The sequence below is a fragment of the Cervus elaphus genome, chromosome 15 (genome assembly GCF_910594005.1).
Source record: "Cervus elaphus chromosome 15, mCerEla1.1, whole genome shotgun sequence".
Taxonomy (NCBI): domain Eukaryota; kingdom Metazoa; phylum Chordata; class Mammalia; order Artiodactyla; family Cervidae; genus Cervus; species Cervus elaphus.
In genome coordinates this window covers 85,737,802-85,757,016 of record NC_057829.1, presented here as the reverse complement: position 1 = coordinate 85,757,016, position 19,215 = coordinate 85,737,802, and the positions used below count along the sequence as shown (strand labels likewise).

The window sequence follows — 19,215 nt, the reverse complement described above, 5'->3', positions numbered from 1 at the left end:
GAGCATCTTGAGAGCAAGAGAACTGACCCCCTGGGCCACCCTGTTAGAATAGGCAGCTCTTATGTAAATACACCTGTTCTGGTGTTTGTTTAGAACAGGCCTGTTGCTTTCCTTCACTGAAGTTTTGAAACAGAGTTGAAGTCCACAGCTTTAAGGAATTTGCTATTATCCTAAATCCGGTTGAGGTTTTGGATCGAGTGTAGGAAATTTTCACAAGAACCTGAATTTCACGTCGATTTGTGATGGATTAGCATACCAAAATTGGCTTAAAGTGCACTTAATGGATGCATTACTGCAGAAGGGATCTGTCTAACTAGAGTATTTTTAAATTTATGAAATTGAAATGCACTTCAGGTTACTGAGCAGTCTAAATTCGTCAAAGTCACAGGGCTGGGGGCAGGTCGTTGCTAGTGGCAGAGAGTTGAAGCCATGTCCACCGAAACAAATTTGAGAGCCTGTGCCCTGAGGCCCAGGGACCCCCATCGCCCCGAGGGGGGCCCTCCCCAGCGAAGGAACTCTGACTCCAGTAGCCTTCCGCCCCCCCAGGCTGTCCCTGTGGAAAGGGCCTCACACTTGGGAATAAAGTGAAGGTGAACTGAACTTTATCCCAGGCTCTGCTAAAGCGTTAACTGAAAATTAAGGGGGATTAGGTGGTAAGTTAAGTCCTCTGACAGATAAAAGGGGGGCATTCCTGGGACTTCCCTGGTGGTCTGGTGGCTAAGACTCTGCACTCCCAATGCAGGGGGCCGGTACGATCCCTGCTCAGGGAACTAGATCCCTCACGCCGAGAGTAAGGTCCTCACGCTGCAACAAAGAGCAAAGATCCCACATGCGGCAACTAAGACCCGCTGCAGCCAAATTTAAAATTAAATAAATAATTAAAAATAAAGGAGCATTCCATTCTGATAGGAGGATCTGGGGAGACCCCAAACGCTCTGGTCTCAACGCTCCTATAGTACAGTGACCGAAAGCAACGTTGTGGCTGTTGAGTTGGGGCTTGTAATGAGCAGTGCCCATAGTCTGACCTTCTCTCCTTTCCCCCCCAAGTGGTTTGTTCTTTCCGTTTTCAAGTTGTTGGGCCAGTTCCTGGAACTGTGATTCCCATCACTTTATTCCTTCAAAATGAACTTCCAACAGCCATGCCTCTTGTATCAGCGGCATTATAAGATCCCAGAGCTGCAGCTTTCAGGGTCCTTCCTCCCTCCAGGTGGGGAAGCAGAGTAAGAGAGGGGTCAAGGTCTTACAGACAGCTGATGGCAGAAGCAGAACCTGGGTCTCCGAGCCTCAGTATTTCCTGAGCAACTCACACGTGTGAGGCCAGGAGATGCAGCTGGTCCACCTCTTTCCCCCGCTCTCACTGCGCTGGCTTGATGGGTGTGCCCGCGTGAGCCTGAACTCACTGACACTAGTGCACACTGAAGGTAGAGCGTGGCCTTTGGTCTCTTCCTATGTTGCTTTGTTTCGGAGCCTCAGTCTCCCCACCTGAAAAATGGGGACTCAATAATATTGGCTCACAAGGCTATTGTGAAGATCAAATGAAATACCACAGGGGGAGCGCTTGGCAGGGTATGTCACATGGTAGGGAGCCGTAGGTCCCCATTCTCAGGAGGGCAGAGAGACTTAACCATCTCAGTAGCTCCCACCTTCATGCCAGTGTGTAGCACAGAGCAAGCATTCAGGAAATGTCCGCTGGATGAATGAATAAATGAGTGAGTGAATGAGTGTAATTTGGGGATCATGGCAGGTCCTCAGTCTTCCAGTTTTCTGAGGTGCTTGCACTGTCTCGTAGAATCTTTGCTCAACTAATATTTGTTCATGAATTCAATTAAGCAACTGAATAACAGTTCTCATGTTACTGTTACTTGCAAAGCCACTTTCAATAGCATTGATTACTGATAATAGCTGACATCCTGGAGCTCTAACTAGGGTCTAAGAATTGTGCTTATTGTTTTTCAGTCACTGTGTCAAGAATCTGCACACCAGCCCACTGAGGGCATGTATCAGTCAGCCACTGCCACAAAAATGCTGTGTAACAAAACTCCGACATATACCTTGCAACACGCATTTCCCCCTTGTTCACGTGTTTATAGGTCAGCTGAGGCAGTTCAAATTCCAGCTGTACAGGGGACTCACTTGGCTCCAGGCTGCAAGTTGAGTGTGGGTCTGCTACATGTGTATTTAGTTCAGAGCCTTGATGGAAGAAGTAGCAGCTTCTCAGGATGTGTTGGTGGTGTTCTCATTAAGGATTCAAAGCACAAGAGAGCAAGCCCAGGCCTGCAACACATGCCGAGTCTCTGATTCAGCCACATTCTTCAAAATCTCATTCTCTAAAGCAAATCATGTGGGTAAGTCCAAAGTCAAGGGATGGGGAAGCATGGTCCATGCACTATGACGCTGTGACAGGACATAGAAGTGTAATAACCTGCATGGGGTCAATAATTCAACTTAACTGCATGTAGGGGCTATTATAGGCGCCAGACAGAGGCAAAGAAAGAAATGACTTGTCCAGTGTCATTCAGCTAGTCGGTGTCAGCAGCAGGGGTTGAACTCAGACAATTTAGTTCCAGAATTATGGAGGCCTAAGTGTGCATCCGGGGAAGGGACATTTGTTTTCTTAAACTGCATTTTTTTTTCACTCACTAGTTGCCAATATGATACACCAGCCTCTCTCACAGACACGTATCCGTCTGTCCATCCATCCACTCATGCACATACGTCTGGTATTTGGGTGTTCTCTCAGCTCTCCAGAGTAACAGACTCAAGGGCAATTCTTGGGTGATTTTTTTTTTAAATTAAAGTTGAGAGGAAAAACTAGCCTCCAGTTAATCTCAGGCACGTGTATAAATACCTTTAGAAAGTCCCTGGTGGAATCTGTATCAAAGCGGCAGCATGACTATACTTAGAAACAATTTGCTCCATGTCAACCGTGATTTCTGACACTTGAATTTGAAAGTGGCCTGGGTGGGCCCGGAGCCATCTATGCAACAGAGAGATGTGTTTACTTGGAAGGAGGAGAGGAAAGACGGAGGTATGTGTGGCCGTGGAATAATGTTCCACACACCCTTACAGGAGGGGATTTCCTTCTGGGTGTTTCCACAGAACCTTCCCTGTGTTTGTTTAAACCCATTGCACACCCTGGTCTGACAGCTGCCTGGCCCAGGGCCTTCCTTGCAGACGCATGCACAACCAACCTTCTTTAACAGCACACTGCTCCGTGTCCTCCCCCCGCAATTACTTGAGTATATAAACCTCACTGAAAGGCAGGCTTTTCTTGGGAGCTAATAAATAAGCCCCAAAGCCACAACGTGTGTAAGACCTTGAAAAATGGCATCATCATCTATTGGGAATTGTGAACCCTGCAAAAAGCAGCTCATTGTATTTTCAGAAAAAGCTTTTTGTTTTAAAAATAATAATAATGAACAAAACCTACCAAGTGGAGTCTATATGGAAAAAGCAATGTAGTCTGAGATTCTAAGGCTGGTCTCTTTGCTGCATTAATCTCTCTTCGTAGATTTTATGTAAGAGGCATTATTTGCAGGAAAACAAGATACCATTTTGAAGAATTCCCCTCTCATCCCAGCTTCACATCTGCAATTATAATCCTCTGATTGTGACCCCTGCATTAGTTGCCATGGATGCTGAGCAGAAGTTTATGACCTCAGGGTGGGCTATAGTTTCTGGGGGTGAGAGGAGCCTCGGGCAATAAAAATCATGTTTTTCCAGAAAGAGAGGAAAGGGTGGGGGGAAGGTACCCTCAGGACGCACCCCTCAGCGGTGTGTCAGCACTGGACACGGAGAATTTTCAGTTCCACTTCTGGTTGCTCCTGGGACAAGATGCTGGACTGTGGTCAAGGGGACTCGGCCGGCAAAAGGCTATGTGACCGAAGACGAGGATCTTTCTCCCCCCGCTTCTGTCTCTTAGATCTTTTTTTCTGAGAGGCTGGGCTTGAGTCTTTCAGAATTCAGAGTGTTTTCTTCAACTGGTTTATCTTCGGTGGAGAGTCTCCAGGTCGACCACGGGTGCGCCACTTCCTTGACCTCGGGCAGCCCCGTGGTTTCCTGGAGCTGCCGCGCCTGGGGCCACTGCGGCCGGGCTCGGGGTCCCGCTGAACCTTCCTTCACTGTGAAAGCAAGCAGGCTGGGCGGAAGAGCCCGGGAGAGCCGTCTCCAGATGCAAAAATACAAGAGGGCGCAGAACCCACCAGCGCCATGGCCTTGAATATCAATGCACGGGCTGACTCCAGACCACCAAGTTCATTAAAAAAAAAAAGAGTCTCTGGCAGCGTGTCACTGGCAGACTTGAGGGGTTTCGGTTTGCTTTCCATCCCGAATCACCGCAGCGCCCATTCCGTGTTGACTCGGAAGGGGAGGGGGAGGGAAGCAAACCCACCGCTCGGCGCGCACGCCTTGGTCTCACATTCCAGACCCGAGCTGATGTGTGTCCGCGCGACACGGGGCGGGGGGGGGGGGGGGGGGGGGGGGGGTTCTCTTCGGATGTTTCATTCGCCAACCGCACGTCACTCCCAAAACTTTTCCTCCCTGCGCTCGGGGAGTCAGGTTGACGCGCCCCGCATGCCGGGCTCCGGGCGCCGGGCTGGGCGCGCTCCCGCGGAGCCGGAGCCGCAGAGGCTGGGCTGCCCCCGCCGCCCCCGGGCTGGACTCCGGCTTCTCAGGTACAAGTTGGATGCCAGGCGCGGCGCGGGGGCGGCCACAGGCGGCGGGTGGGTGTCTGGCCCCGAGCTCCGGCGCCCCTCCGCGTTCCGGCCGGGCAGCGCCGGGGTCGGCCCGGGCTGGGCGTAGGGAGTCCGGGCCGGCGGAGGCTGCGCGCAGCCTCACTCCCCGCGGCGCTCCCCGCGCGGTGGTGGCGGCGGCGGCGGAGGCGGAGGCGGCGGCGGCGACGACGGCCCAGGCAGACAATGAACTTGCGAGCGCGCGCATAGCCGAGGCAGGTTTGGGCCCCGCGACCCTCGGCCCAGCCTCACCGAGGCAATCGCCGTCTCCAGCGGAGGGCGTCCCCTCGCCGCCGATCCCGGCCGCGCTCTGGGCGCCCGGCGCGCCGGGAACCTCGCGGGAAGGGCTGCTCGGAGGCAACGGCGGCGGCGCCAAGGGCTCGCACGCCCCCCTCTCCAGCTAGGGAGAATGCGATCAGAGCTCGGGGACCGGGGACTCGGCGGCGGGGTGGTGGCGCTGCGGACAGCTGCCTCTGGGCAAGCACAGGCCAGCTGTCCAGGAGAACGGCCCCAGGAGTCGGAATGGGGGTGCGGGGGGCGCGCTCTGCAGGCGGAGAACCGACTGACCGACCGATCGGTGCTTTCTCCCTAGGAGCGCGCGTGGGGTGAAGGTGGGGGTGGGGATTCCCCAGCCATGCGCTCCGCTCCCCGGCGCACTTCGGGGAAGTTTCCAGGCGCGGCTCGGGGCAGGTTGGTGTGTTTGCTATCCGCCACTCTCTCCCCGACTCGGGTTCGGGGCCACCTTCCTGCCCTGGCTCCAGTCCCGCGGCTGCCCCGGGCGGGGAGGCGTGGGGTGGGGGATCCCAGGCGCGGAAGCCCGTGGGACCGGGTTCCGGGAGGGGGACCGCGTGGGCGGGCCTGGGAGGAGACGGGGGCGCGGCGAGGCCCGGAGCTGCCTGAACTTTTGCTCCCCGCCTTCTTCCTCCCGGCCCTCCGCCCCCTGTCCCCTCCCAGCGCCCCGCCGCAGCTCCGGAGGCGGTGTGACTCGGGAGGAGCCGGCGCTTCCCGGCGGTGGCGGAGGCGGCGGCGGCGTCCCCAGCCGGCCTGGGCGCGGCGAGCGGAGCGCTGCAGGTCTGAGCAGAGCGGCGTGGCGGGGCGACGGGGGCTGCGGGGCGACGGAGCTGCGGGGAGCCTGGGTGTCATCGGCCCCTGCACGGGGGCGACGCCGCCGATCGGGATGGAGCGCGAGTCTATTGGGTTATAGGTGCGGGTGGAGAGGACTCGGCGGCCGTGGGCTGATGGGGGACGGGTCGTGGCGCAGGTGGCCCCCTTGGAGTCCTCTTAAGATCGCGGGATGCAGGCGCCCGGGAGAAGCGAACCTCGCCTTTGGGAGAATGAATGAAACGTTGTGGAAGCGCCTTCCGACTCCTCCGGGCGAACGGATTGGCCGGCGTGCGCGCGTGTGTGTGCGTGTGTGTTTAGGATTCGGAGCCGCCGGGGTCCTGGGCGCGGCTGCTTGACCGCCCCGTCGCGGTCCCGGGCCCACGTTGCGCGTCAGCCCTGCAGCCGGGGTCGGCCCGCGGGGGCTGGAGCGGCGGGTACAGACTGAAGGCTGGGGCTCGGGGCTGGCTGTTGGCAGCTGGACGTCCGCGCCTGGAGTGAGGAGGTTCGAGAAGGAGGCGATGAAGGCTGGGGCTGAGCCCAGCTTCCCCGCCCCCGGCCCCGTTTTCCCGTTCCCCGAGGCCCTTCGCTGTATTCACGTAGGGTGAGTTGATGGCACGGAGTTTGGGGGAATGAAGTTCTATCTCTGGGAAGCCTCAGGACGCTCCGTTAAGGGATGTGGCGCGCTGTCTTGTGAGGCTGAGCCGAGGGGTTTGCAGGGCCTCAGTTCTTACCAGCTGCGGTTCTAGAAGGACATCCACCAGGTGATGGAGCAGAAAGGCAGCCCGGGGGCGCACCTCCCGGGGTGCCCGGGGGGAAGCAGGCCTGGAGATTTGCCCCAAGTTCCTCTAGAACTGCTCCCCCCCCCCCTCCACACACAGCATTTTCCATTCCCAACTTTCCTACTCCCCTTCTCAGAGTGGTGCAAAATCAGGAGCCCTCCTTTCCAGAACATGGTACTTGTTAATTTTACCAACAGTATGTTGATTGAATCCGGATGTCTTAGCACACAAATCATATATGATTTTGTTTAAAATAGCATGGGAATAAAATGCCTTTTAACTAGGTAATTTTTAATCAAATAGGTTTTTCTCTCTAATGCTCCTGAAAGATTGGCAGGAGAATGTCCTACCTCCCACTGGCTGGGGGAACTGAGCCAGCAGGTGAAGCAGCTTGCCAGGCTCGCTCTCTCAGTATAGGTGCACAAGTGAGCCAGAAGTGGAGCTGCAGGGGGCTCTTCTCCCCCTCCCAGGTCCAGCTCCCTGGCCCTCTGAAGGAAATTCAGCAATGCTTTTGTGTTCTTTCTCTCCGGGTGTTGCATGACTGCAGTGAGCAGGGTTAATTCATCCAGGACCTTGTGTTTGGAGGCAGGATGGAGAGGCAGGTTTGTCCAGAGTGGATCCTCTGCCTGCCTTGCTTTTCTCTGACAATCAGATGGCCAGAGTTCCCAGCACTGTCACGGTGGCCGCCGTGAGTCTCTGTGTCTGTACCTTCCTTTTCTTCTTTTGCTGTTGCCCATGGCCAGGAGAGGGGAGGTGTTTGACTTTTTCACTGGCCCGAAGAAGAGAAGATTAATCCCAGTGTGTGGAAGAGGCAGTGTTTGCAGGAAAGTTTGGGAGAGGTTGGAAAGTGGACTTTGCTTATTTGGTGTCTGGAGAAGGCGCAGAAGAGAAGCCCCAAGTTAACCATCTGGTCCACAGGAACCCCAGGCCCTTGGAACCTGCACTAGTGGATGCTTCGGGTTAGAGCTGAGTTGTGATTAGACTGTGGGTGTCCAAGGCCACCTAGGACCTGGCTGGAGGTTGCTGGGTGCACTGGCATCCAGGTGAATCCCTGCTAGCTCCAGGGGATGGGGAGAGGTGGGGAGACTCCGGGGCTGCCCTGAGCCGGTGAGCCCATGCCCTACCCAAGAGGGCAGCTTTGACTCAGTTCTACCCAACTGGGAGAAAAATTGACAAGTCTTGTTAATTTTCAAGGGAATTCTCAAGCCTGAACATTTAAGTGTGGGCTCAGATTCTACAGGGAGAGGAGAGGATTGGGAGAGGGTGCTCTGCCAAGAAGTCTGAAGCTTGACATCTGGTCCTGAGTTTGCATATTGGGAAGGGTGTTCCACCATCAGAGAGGTGTGACACGTGATAGGGATATGGAGACCAAGCCCCAGGTGAGGGACTAAGAATTGAGGACGCCCTCTGTGTCTATGGCCAAGTGCCAGCCTTCGTGTGCTGTATGTCCCGCGTCCATTCAATAGCTATCGGACGAACTCCTGTCTCAGTTGGTAAAGAGTTTGCCTGCAGTGCAGGAGACCCGGGTTCGATCCCTGGGTCAGGAAGATCCCTTGGAGGAGGAAATGGCAACCCACTCCAGTATTCTTGTCTGGAGAATTCCATGGACAGAGGAGCTTGGTGGCCTACAGACCATGGGGTCACAAAGAGTCAGACAGGGCTGAGGGACTAACACTTTCACTTGCCATATGGAAAGAGGCACTCTATAAAACTTTTCATATCGCTTCATTATCCAATAGTACACGCCGATACAGGGAGAAGAAAGAGTTCCTGCCCTTCTAGGAAGGGAGTGGGCAGAAATGTCTGTGCCCCGTGGACAGTTGAGCGGTGAGCTGCATTAAGAGCTGGGAGAATAAGGCCAGGAAAAAGGCCAGTGAAGGGTGGGTGGCCCGGGAGGAGTCTCTTCTTACTGATGTGGGGATTGAGGCTCGGAGCAGGGAGTCCCAAGTCACACAGACCAGAAGTGGGACAATAGCCCAGGTCTCCGATGCTCCGGCTCCTGGGCCGGCTCTTACAGCCCTTCCTGCGGGGCTGGAGCCTCTTGGAAGCTCCCAGATGAGTGGACACTCCCTGTGCTGGGCAGTTCTTACTTCCTGCACCCCAGATCCAGAGCCTGTTCTGGTCCCCAGTCGTCAGCAGTTCCAGGATTACAGAGGTGCTGTTTGGAACCTGTTTTGTGAAGAGGAGTTTCCTTGACCTATGAATGAAAGCAGAAACTGTCTAGAAACGTAGCTGGCCTGGGAGCGTCACTGTGTGAGCACGCCATCCCCAGGCATCTCTTGAGCGGCACGTGATGTAGAAGTGATGCTTTCAGTCATCAGCTGGTGAGGACGGTGCGTCACCTGAAAGTGGGGCTACTCAGGGCACGGCGGCTGACTTCCGCCCTAACTGTGCTGCTTTGCTGCGGATTCAGAGTCTATCTTCTCACTTAGCTGACAACGCATTGGGGGACTGTTCTGATCTTGCACAGGGTGTTTCTTTATTGTTCTCAGTTGCTGGGGTCTAATTTCCTTCCTGAGAGGCTCCTCCGTTAAAACGAAGTGCTAGGACGGGATGATTTATGTGTAGACCTGGGTCTTCATGGCGTGAAATGAAGCACAGAGGTGGCTGTTATCTAGTGTGTGCATCCAGTGTCCACATCTAGGAAGAAAAGTAAAGGGTCTGTGTTGATTCGGGCCAATACAGAATATTTTTCAAGTACGGGTGTTGGGGAGGAAGACATTTGGTCCTAACAGCCGTCTTTTGCTGGGTCCCTACCGGTTCCCAGCTTGCCCTGTGCCAGCCTGGTCAGACAGGTGTCTCCCTTTGTCTCCATCAGAGGGCGGGGAGGCTGTTGGAGACCACAGGGCCCAATCATTTAGCCCTCGGGATGTGCAAGAGGTCGGATCACAGAATGGGAGTGGAGGAAGGAGGGACGTGGGGTGGGGGTGGGGAAAAGCAGTCATGGCTCTCGAAGGGGAAGGCGGTGATGAATCAGCAAGTGGGGTGGGGGGTGGAAGAGGAAAGCAGGTTCTCGGTCTCTGTTGATTTCGAAAGGGATGCAGAGGAAACGCAAGCAGCCTGTTTCATCAGCGCCAGCCATACGCGACATTTATGTCTTCCTCCAGCTGCAAGCCCAGGGCCAGGTGTGTGGGGGCCACGAGGCAGAGCTTGGAGTAGTGGGCCAGGCAGAACTTGACGAGTCAGGTTACATAACACTGCCCAGAGTGCCGCCGTTGCTAGGTTAGCGCGGCTCTGAGATTGGAGTGGCCTGGGGCCACTTCGCCCCTGGCCTGAGAGCTGGGGCCTGAGACCTGAGCCAGGTTTCACTCGCTCTGTTGTGTCCCGCTCTTTGCGACCCCATGGACTGTAGCCCGCCGGGCTCCCCTGTCCAAGAGATTCTCCGGGCAAGAATACTGGAGTGGGTTGTCATGCCCTTCTCCAGGGGATCTTCCCCACCCAGGGATTGAACCTGGGTCTCCTGAGTCTCCGGCATTGCAGGTGGATTCTTTACCGTCTGAGCCACCAGGGAAGTCCTACAGAGGACACTTAATACGGGCTTGGAGTGGTGCCTAGCATACAGTGAGTGCTTAATATACATCAGCTCTAGAGCTCATTACCGTGGATGGGAGAATGTCTCTTGAGCTCCTTGAAATTGCTTGTCCAGTTATTTTATTTTATTTTTTTAATGTATTTTTTTAATGTTTCCTGGTGGAGGAAGGGAGCATGACTTCTAGCATATTCTACCTCAGAGAGCTTCTCTGACACCCCAGGACGCCTTGGCTTCTAGTCAGGCTGATTGCTTCATCTCTCTGGGCAAAGAGAGGGCTGCATCCACAGCCGCCCTCTGAGATGCTTCCAGCGGACGCCGTGGGCAGGCGGTCGGGCGGTTTGGCTGTTCTCCTGTGTAGTGGTGATTAAGTCGGGGGCAGATCAGGGGATGTACTGGGGAGGCCGGCTTTCGAATGCTGCATTCCTGAGCCCCACTCCAAGCTTCAGAGTGTTCTGAGCGGGTGTGCGGGGGCCTTCTTGCCCGGGCAGGCTCGTCCTGACACCCATGCTACATTTCTAGAATTTGTCTGGGTCCAGGCCTTCCGGGTCTCTGAAGCAAGAGAGGCTGGCAGATCCTCAAAAGCAGAGAGTGTCATTATAATGGAAACCTGGACCCTTTCCAGAACTGCGCTTGTGATTAAAATATTGAGACAGGCCGCCTCGTCATCCAGGTGCCTGGAAAATACCCCAACACTGGCACATGATTAGATTACAGGGCTGTGCTGTACTCAGTCACCCCAGTCATGTCCGACTCTGTGAGACCCCATGGACTGTAGCCCACCAGGCTCCTCTGTCCACGGGGTTCTCCAGGCAAGAATACTGGAGTGGGTTGCCATGCCCTCCTCCAGGGGACCTTCCCAACCCAAGGAGCAAATGCACATCTCTTGCGTCTCCTGCATTGGCGGGCCGGTTCTTTACCACTAGCGCCACCTTGCTGTTGAGTTGCTCAGTCGTGTCCCCCGCTTTGAGACCCCATGGACTGTAGCACGCCAGGCTTCCCCGTCCTTCACCACCTGGGCAGGTGCAATTATCTTTTCCTATGACAGGCAAGAACCTGGTGGTTTCACATCTTCTCTTGAAATGGAATATGTGCCTGCTGACCCTTTTTGCTCCCTGTGGTTGAGAAGACATTGGTGTGACCTCAGAGGGGGAGAGGCCTCTGGAGATGGCGGGTCTCTTTCTCCCAGGGCGGCCCTGGATCTGGGGGAAGTTCTGACTTGCTCTGCTTGCCCTTGTAGGGAGCTGCCCTGAGGGGGCCGGGAGCCCATAGCGCATTTGCTGTGAAGTTGGAAGGTGCGTTTTAGAGTCTGAGAGGCCTGTAAAGCTGTGTTATTGTCTCACTCCTTGTTGAAAGGGGTCTGGACTGCTTGCTTTGTGACACATGTTAGCTGATTCGGGCTGAATGAGGCAAGTTCGACTAGCACCTTCGTTTTCCAATCAACCAAAGGTTTGGTGCCCACCATGCGGATGTGCATTTAGCCTGAGTGTTGAATCCCATATCCCCTTGGAGAGGAAGTCTAGGTGGTGGGGTGAGCCTGAACACCACATGGACCTGGGCTTGAGTCTCTCCTGTGTTTCTTTGTTCCATTATCGTGACCCTGGGCCAGTGGTTACATCTGCTTGGTCCTCAGTTTCCTTATCTGTAACGTGAGGTTGATAATCTCCATCTTGTTTTTTTAGTGCAGTTTGGGTACCAGCAGTACAAACGGGTTTCCTGATAGCTCAGTTGGTAAAGAATCCTCCTGCATTGTGGGAGACCCCAGTTTGATTCCTGGGTCAGGAAGATCCGCTAGAGAAGAGACAGGCTACCCACTCCAGTATTCTTGGGTTTCCCTTGTGGCTCAGCTGGTAAAGAATCCACCTGCAATGTGGGAGACCTGGGTTGGATTCCTGGGTTGGAAAGATCCCCTGGAGAAGGGAAAGGCTAACTGCTCCCGTATTCTGGCCTGGAGAATTCTCCATGGGGTCCCAAAGAGTCGGACACGATTGAGCAACTTTCACTTCCTTTGCACAGTGCAAATTAGGGTTCAAGGGAGCCCCCCAAATTAAACCCCTCTTTCCTGGCCAAGTTCTGAACCAGTGGAGACAGGGGAGGAGAAAGATGCATAAAGATAGAAATGCAGTATTTGGTCCCAACTGAAGTGGACTTTGGAGAATGTGCTTGAACCAGTGGGCATGTGGGCATCACATACCTGAAGTGAGAAGTGGGCAGTGAGGGCCACTGACCTCCCCTGAGTCACAGGCCAGTGGGAAAGCGGAAGCCTCTTCTGGGGCAGCTGCCCCCCACCTCTGCCCCGGGGCAGCCAGCAGAGGGCAGTGCCTACTCTGTGTGGGAAGAGATGAGGCCAGGCCCTTCCTTGCACCCTCCTGGGATGGTATGGACCTCAGCAGGTGGAGACACAGTGGTGGTACACAGGCAGCGCTCTCTCCACCAGGAAGGAAACATCAGGAGTGGGCAAGAAGAGTCCCCTGCTGACCTCCTCTGACCCCTCCATCCACCCAGAGCAAATGATAAGTGCTGAGCCCGGGGCCTGACCCATGGAGGGGTCTCACATGTGGCACCTGTTAGGTACAGGGTTGATAAGGACAGCATCAGATATGCAGTCGATAAGGACATCGAGGTTAGAAGGTAAGCCTGTCGACTATGTTGTTATCTGCAGAACATGGCAGTGAGGAGTCAGATTGAGGTAATGATCAGCCTTTGACCTCAAGGCTGCGTTCTAACTTACAGTTACACACAAGGGTAATTTACAAGGAGGGGCGGAACCACTGGCAGACTGACTGCCTGGTAGCCTGAGTGCCAGAGCCTTTTCTGCCTCCTCTCGGTCCCCGCTCTTGGTTCCCCCTCACGGCCTGAACCTTCGTCCAGCCCCCGCCCCCCTCTCATCATTGCCTTCTGGAAGTTTTGCGAGTATTTCTTAACCATCTCTCTATATCCTTCCATCCAGATGTCACCGTCCTCCTCTGAGTGTCTGCAGGGCTCCTCTACTGAACTTGATCTTGACCCCATCCTTCTTTTTACCATGATCTTTCTAGTATTCTGGGTGTGGTCCACTCACCCCGGCCTGGTGAGCCTCTCAAGGGTAAGAGGCTGTCTGGGGGCCCGGTCAGTCACGAGAGACTGTTTGTTGAATTAACACATCAAGAGCCAGCTTGTCCTGGAGAAAGGGCTGTGATGGATTTCATGTGGGCCTCTGAATGTGCACCCAAAGAAGGTAGGAAAGTAACCCCAATTTGGTAGCATGGTGCAGGAGAGTTAGTGCTTATCAGTAAATTTCAGGAGGAGTCAAGAGCCTAATGTAGTAAACTTGGCTTTCCTGACATTAGGTTTTGGTCTGTTAGAAGGTAGTAACCACAGTTTTTTGTGTGTCTTGAGAGTCTTGGGGAAAAATACTATGGAAATTTGTATTTCAGGAATAGAAGCAGGAGCCATTAACTCAGGCAAGAAATGTGGGAGCTGTTAGTGTTTCTTATAGCCGGTATAAATAGCTTGTCATTAAGTTCCATGCTCCTTTGTTTGGAATGTAAATATTTGCATTAAAAATATAAAGTATGTCCTGGAGTGTATTTATAGAGACCATAATTTCCAAACCGAAAATCAGACTATTGGTCTACAGAGGATTGTTCCCTCTGATTCGTGAACCTGTTTATATAAAGAGTCTTCCAAATGTACACATGCAGAACTGCATTTGCTTTGTGTACGTCAGGGATCTCCAGGATTACAAGAAAGTGGGTGGCTCCAGGGAACTGGGCCAATCAGTGGGGTTTCCCAATAGACACTTGTGATCATGCCATCTGTTAAGTTGCAGCCACCCTGGGCAGGGCGAAGGTCTGGCCCAGGTCCCGTGGGACCGGCCGGCTTCCCTGCCTTCAGTTTCCTGGACATCCAGGTGGGAATTGGCTGCAGCTGGCTTGTCTCTGGGTCGTGTAACCAGACACTCGATTTCAGAATCGCTGTTGCTTTAAGAAGATGTGGAGAAGAATTCAGGATCGGTTCTGTGGTCCCGTTTCTGGTTCAAGGTTGAGGTCTGAGGGCCTCTGTCAGATGTCATCCTTCGGCAGATTCTTGGGGCCGTTTAGCTTTTTCATTTTCCATGATGAACAGTGCAGACTTGTCAGATATTAACTGGAGATAGGATGTCCCCACCTATTGGTCTCTGCCCTCTTCTTTGGAATGAAAGACTGGGGGCTACAGTCGGGCTGGGCCAGGGCCTCTGCTCCCGGCATTGTGTGTGTGTGTGTGTGTGTGTGTGTGTGTCTGTGTTGGGAGGGGGCGGGTTTATTCTCAAGGGGGCAGCCCTCGCTGGAAAGCCTCTCTCCAGTGTCTCAACAAGTACAGAGTGAGGGTCGTCTGGTCAGTGGGAGCGGGCCGACCTGGTCCACAACTGAGCTCTGAATCCAGGCTTGTCCCGCACCTGGAAACCCCCCTATCATCACAAGGTGATGAAGGACACATGAGTGGGGATCCAGAGGGATCTTGGCAGGACCAGGGGTCCCCCAGCTCTGGCCTCCGGTTGGCTGTACCAGCGCCTCCTCTGCCTGGCATCCCAGGCAGCCCAGGGCCCTTCTGTGGGTGGGGGCAGCTCCATCTCCCCGCCCTGTGCTGTTGCTATAGGACCAGGCTCAGTTGAAATGGCAGGAATCCTTCTCAGTCTTCACGGGGCATGGTGTCCTGGCTGTCGGAGCTTCAAGCATCTCTCTGCTCGGGGTCCCAGGATGCCAAGCCCCACTCAGGCGAGGAAGTAAAATGGGGTGGTGGTCTGAGGCGAGGGGTGTGGTGGGCTGAGTCGTCAACCTGACCGTGCCCCCTGCACCATCCAGGGTTAAGCGCTCAGCTTCCCCTGGCTGCCTCTCACTTTGACTCATCAGTATTTCTTGTCTGAAAGAAACACCCTCTGGGCTTAGAAATGGTGAGTCCTTAGAGAGGACCATCTTCCTATTTACCTGGATGTTCTTGGACTGTGGGACACTTCACAATTGCCCTTTCTGTGGTCATCTGTAGCCAGAACCACATGTTGTGACCTTCCCTTATTTTCTCACAATTCTCGATCAAGATAATAGTTCCAGGAAGGCCCCAGCCAACCCCATATCAGACCAGTAACCCACCCACACTGTTTTGAAAGTCAGAGGAAATAGCTGCTTTTAGGACATGTTGAACTTGCGGAAGAAAGTTGTCAGGAGCCCTAAATGAGAGGATGAAAGAACACTCAGAATAATGGAATTGGGTTCAGCCTGACATCTGTGTCGCCCTAACTTTGAAAGTTATTTATACTTGTTACGTAGCAGTTTCTGTAAGAAATTAGATGTGGAAAGATACACAAAAGAGAAGAGGGAGCTTAGCAAATGTGGCCTCTTCATTGGAAAATAGCTTCCAGGCAAAAAGAAAAAAAAATCCTTTGCTCACCGGTTGGCTGTTGAAAATCCACAGATCTTTTGCGTTGTTCACAATTTGGTTCCAAGAATAAAAATGATGTATTAAAGAGTAGATGAAACTTCAGTTGCCATTTCAATGGTAGAAAATAAATTTGCTTTTGGCTGTTAAACTGAAATAAATCAATAGAAAAATGCACACCTGCCCACTTTCATGTCAGCAGTTTTTGTTTTTTGTTTTTTTTTTTTTGGTGGTTTATGTACCTTTGAGTCAGTTATGAAGTCGTGGAACTGTTTAGGGAGAATGTGTGCATGTATGTGTGTGTGTGTGTGTGTGTGTGTGTGTATTTATGTTATGTATATTTATTTTACAAAGTTCTCATCGAATTTATTTTTAAAAATCATGCAACAGATTTTTTTTGTCTGTTCAACCTATCCTTTTTATAAAACAGCTTTAATGAGATGTAATTCACATGACATAAAACTCACCATTTAAAGCATACAATTCAGTAGTTTTTAGTATGTTCACAGATGTATGCAACCAAAACCGTGTTTTCTTTTAGAGCGTGTCCTCATATTAAAAGGAAACCATCTACCTATCAGCTGTTAACCCCCTATCTCCCCATTCACCACCCCCACCCTAAGCAACCAAGAATCTACTTTCTATCTCTATTAATTTCTTTATTCTGGACCTAAGATGAATGGAATCACATAGGATATGGGGTTTTTTTGTGTCTGGTTTCTTTCACTTAACATCATGTTTCATGGTTCATCTACATGGTAGCTTATACCAGCACTTCATTCCTTTATATGGCCACATAATATCCCATTGTATGAATAGCCTACGTTACATTTATCCATTCATCTGTTGATAGGGTGGTTCTACTTTTTGGCTCTTAGGGATAATGCTGCTTTAAACATTCATTTATGAGTCGTTGTGTGGACATGTTTCCATTTCTAGAATTAAATTTTTTGAGCTATCTTTACTTGCTTTCCATAATTCATTTACTTTTTTATATGCTCTTCTCCTGGCCCTAAAGGAGGACTGATTCTCAGATGAGGTTCTGATTCCCCCTGACTTGTCTGAATGTTAGAGCTTGCAAAGGCCTTCAGGGAAACATAGTTCTGCCCCATTTTGCAGACGGGGAAACTGAGGCCCAGAGAGGCTACACGGAGTCAGGATTGAATCTGGGTTTTCAGAGTCGATTCAGTTACCCTCAGCATTCTCCCGGAGCCCTTAGTAAAGCGGCAGGTCACCCTCTTGATTGGCTGGGTGGGTGGACAGACAGTGACCGCCTGGCCCTCGCCCACTGTCCTAACCCCCTCTGACCTGCAGAGGCCCCACAACAGCTCATCCTCCACCAGCTGGCAAGCGAGAGCTTCAGCTCGTGGCTCATGGCGCCAGTGCCTCCTGAGTTCTTTCCCCGAAGCAGCGGGAGGCCAGCGCTTATCCGGGGAGTAATTAAATTAGGAACCAATTCAGAGAATGAAATTTTATCTGATCTGGCCAAGCCCATAAACCCGGGGCTGTGCTTGTGACTCCAAGGGTACATTATGAAGTTGATTTTTAAAGAGGCTGGGCCGCAACGAGGAAAGAAACGCGCAGGGCCAGCCGGCCGCTCTCCCGGGCAGGCGTGCTACAGTGAGTGGCTGGGGGTGCATTCCCGGGTGTTGAGCCGAGTCCCCAGGCTCGCTTTTGTATTGTGACTGAAATGTTCTCGGCGCTTAGGAAGGCTCACCTGTTAAGATCCTTCTGGATCCATTTCATGCTGTTATTGTTGACACCGCAATGCACCTCTGTAACTACAATCAGAAGGAAACTTTGCTGGAGGCTTGTTGGTTCTAAATGCAGGTTCCAAATCTAAAGCCCTATGGGGCTTTTTGAAAGAAAATACACATTCCAGTTCTGCGTGAGCTCTTCAGGGGTGGGCCCCGGGCATCTGTGTGTGTGCGCTCGTGTGCACGCGTATGCACTTATGTTTGTACGTGGGTGCGAGCGTTAAGCTCTTTAAGATGGAACGTAGCAGTGATCACAGCTGTTCTTCTGAGATGGATTTCCAGTTCTTCCATGGCAAAGATGGGGGCCGGTAATCTGCAGAGATCTCAGGAGCGAGCCTCTTTTGTCCTCAGTCTGTCCTCGACTGTGACTTTCTTTGGGTTTCTTGATCAGGTTCCCAGGATGTAACTAGCATACGTGTTCCACCACTGCATCTTCTGTGGGATTTTAGCTCTGGTTTCCTTTTCTGCATGAATGGCCCTCCTCTCCACAGGGGCCCAGCCAGAGGCCCAGGAGTCAGCTTTGGCCTTTAGCACATCGCTGCAGGAATTACCTCCTTCCCGTCTCTGCCATCAGAAGGTCATTTGTCCCTTTAGGATAGAAGGTGTGTCTTATTCAAGGTTATATCCCCAGGACGCCCGCCATGGGAGAGAATGATTGGCTGTACCGACAAGTGGCTGAAAGGAGGAAAGGCAAGAATACATTGAATTACTCCTTGATCCTGCAGCTCCGCTCAAGAAAACAATCGGGAGCCTGACCCTTCATCTTCAATTCTTCTGACTCAGGTCCTGCATCCCCTTTAAGAGTCACCACCCAGTGATGGAGGACCTACTGTGTGCCCGGCGCTAAGAGCTGAGAATCTAGCAGTGACTTGACGAACAAGGTCCATCTCATAGACAAGTTCATAAATATCAGAGAACAGACAATAATAAGTGCTACATGTTAGGGGGTGACTGTCTGGGTGATTGGAGAAGGCCTTTCCAGAAAGGTGATGTTTAAGCTGATTCTTGAACGACAAGAAGGCACCACGGTCTGTAGGTCAGAAAGAGCATCCCAGGCGGAGGGAACAGACAAGTGCCAAGATCCCAGGAGGGGATCAGTTGATGGGATGGGATCGGGTCAGCCTGGAAGAGCAGGTCAGAGAACTTGGCTTATAGCACACTTGGGTTGATGCCCATTCTTTTCTGTTCTACATCCTCCACATTTTCCTTTGAAAGTGTCAGTCCTTCAGTTGTGTCTGACTCTTTGCAACCCCATCGACTGTAGCTCACCAGGATCTTCTGTCCATGGGATTTTCCAGGCAAGAACTGGAGTGGGTAGCCATTCCCTTCTCCAGGGGATCTTCTTGACTCAGGGATCGACCCAAGTCTTCTGCTTTGCAGGCGGGTTCTTTACCATTTGAGGCACCAGGGAAGCTCCTTTACACCTTTGCTTTCTCACTGTCTCTCATCTCTGGGTGAAGAACCCCTGTCCCATGCTGGACTGGCCTGCAGCTGCTGTGGTTTCAAAAGGTAGGGCTAGTGAGAAGCAAAACCCTCATCCTTTTTGTCTTCTCACTGAGGGTTTGGCGTGTGAGCAGAAGTTATTTTTATGTAAGCACATGCTTGATGGGGGAAGTCTTGGGTGGGCAGCTGAAACCACACTCATGAAAACAGGACTGAAATAGTCCGTGAAATCCCAAAGGTGAGCATGTGGCTGTTCACCTGTTTGGTGATGACTCCGGACAGCCTGGTTCAGGGAGAAGGCACCCTTTGGAGAGGGACTGGGGCATAGCAGACTCCCCAGCTGGTGTGGCCCCTGCCTTGAGCCTTGCTTTCTTCCCCTGACCTTGACCAAGTCCTGTCCCTCTCTCAGGACTTGACTGCCTCTGTGCCCTCATGGGGAGGTTCTTTCCTCACCCCCCATGGCTCCCCACACCTGGCCC

The 19,215-nt window shown here is 52.8% G+C and overlaps 1 protein-coding gene across 3 annotated transcripts in view; it reads left to right on the top strand.

The window, feature by feature from the left end:
• The first annotated feature begins 4,518 nt into the window (after nucleotides 1–4,518).
• Nucleotides 4,519–19,215, top strand: part of CHST15 (carbohydrate sulfotransferase 15) — a 77,222-nt gene continuing 62,525 nt past the window's right edge. The window contains exon 1 of one of the 3 annotated variants that reach the window (XM_043925182.1): nucleotides 4,519–4,673. The gene's annotated coding sequence lies outside the window, so the exon portion shown is untranslated. Of the gene's footprint in view, nucleotides 4,674–5,663; nucleotides 5,802–6,030; nucleotides 6,436–19,215 lie in introns of those variants that run through there. The other 2 variants (XM_043925183.1, XM_043925184.1) reach the window with 2 other exon arrangements.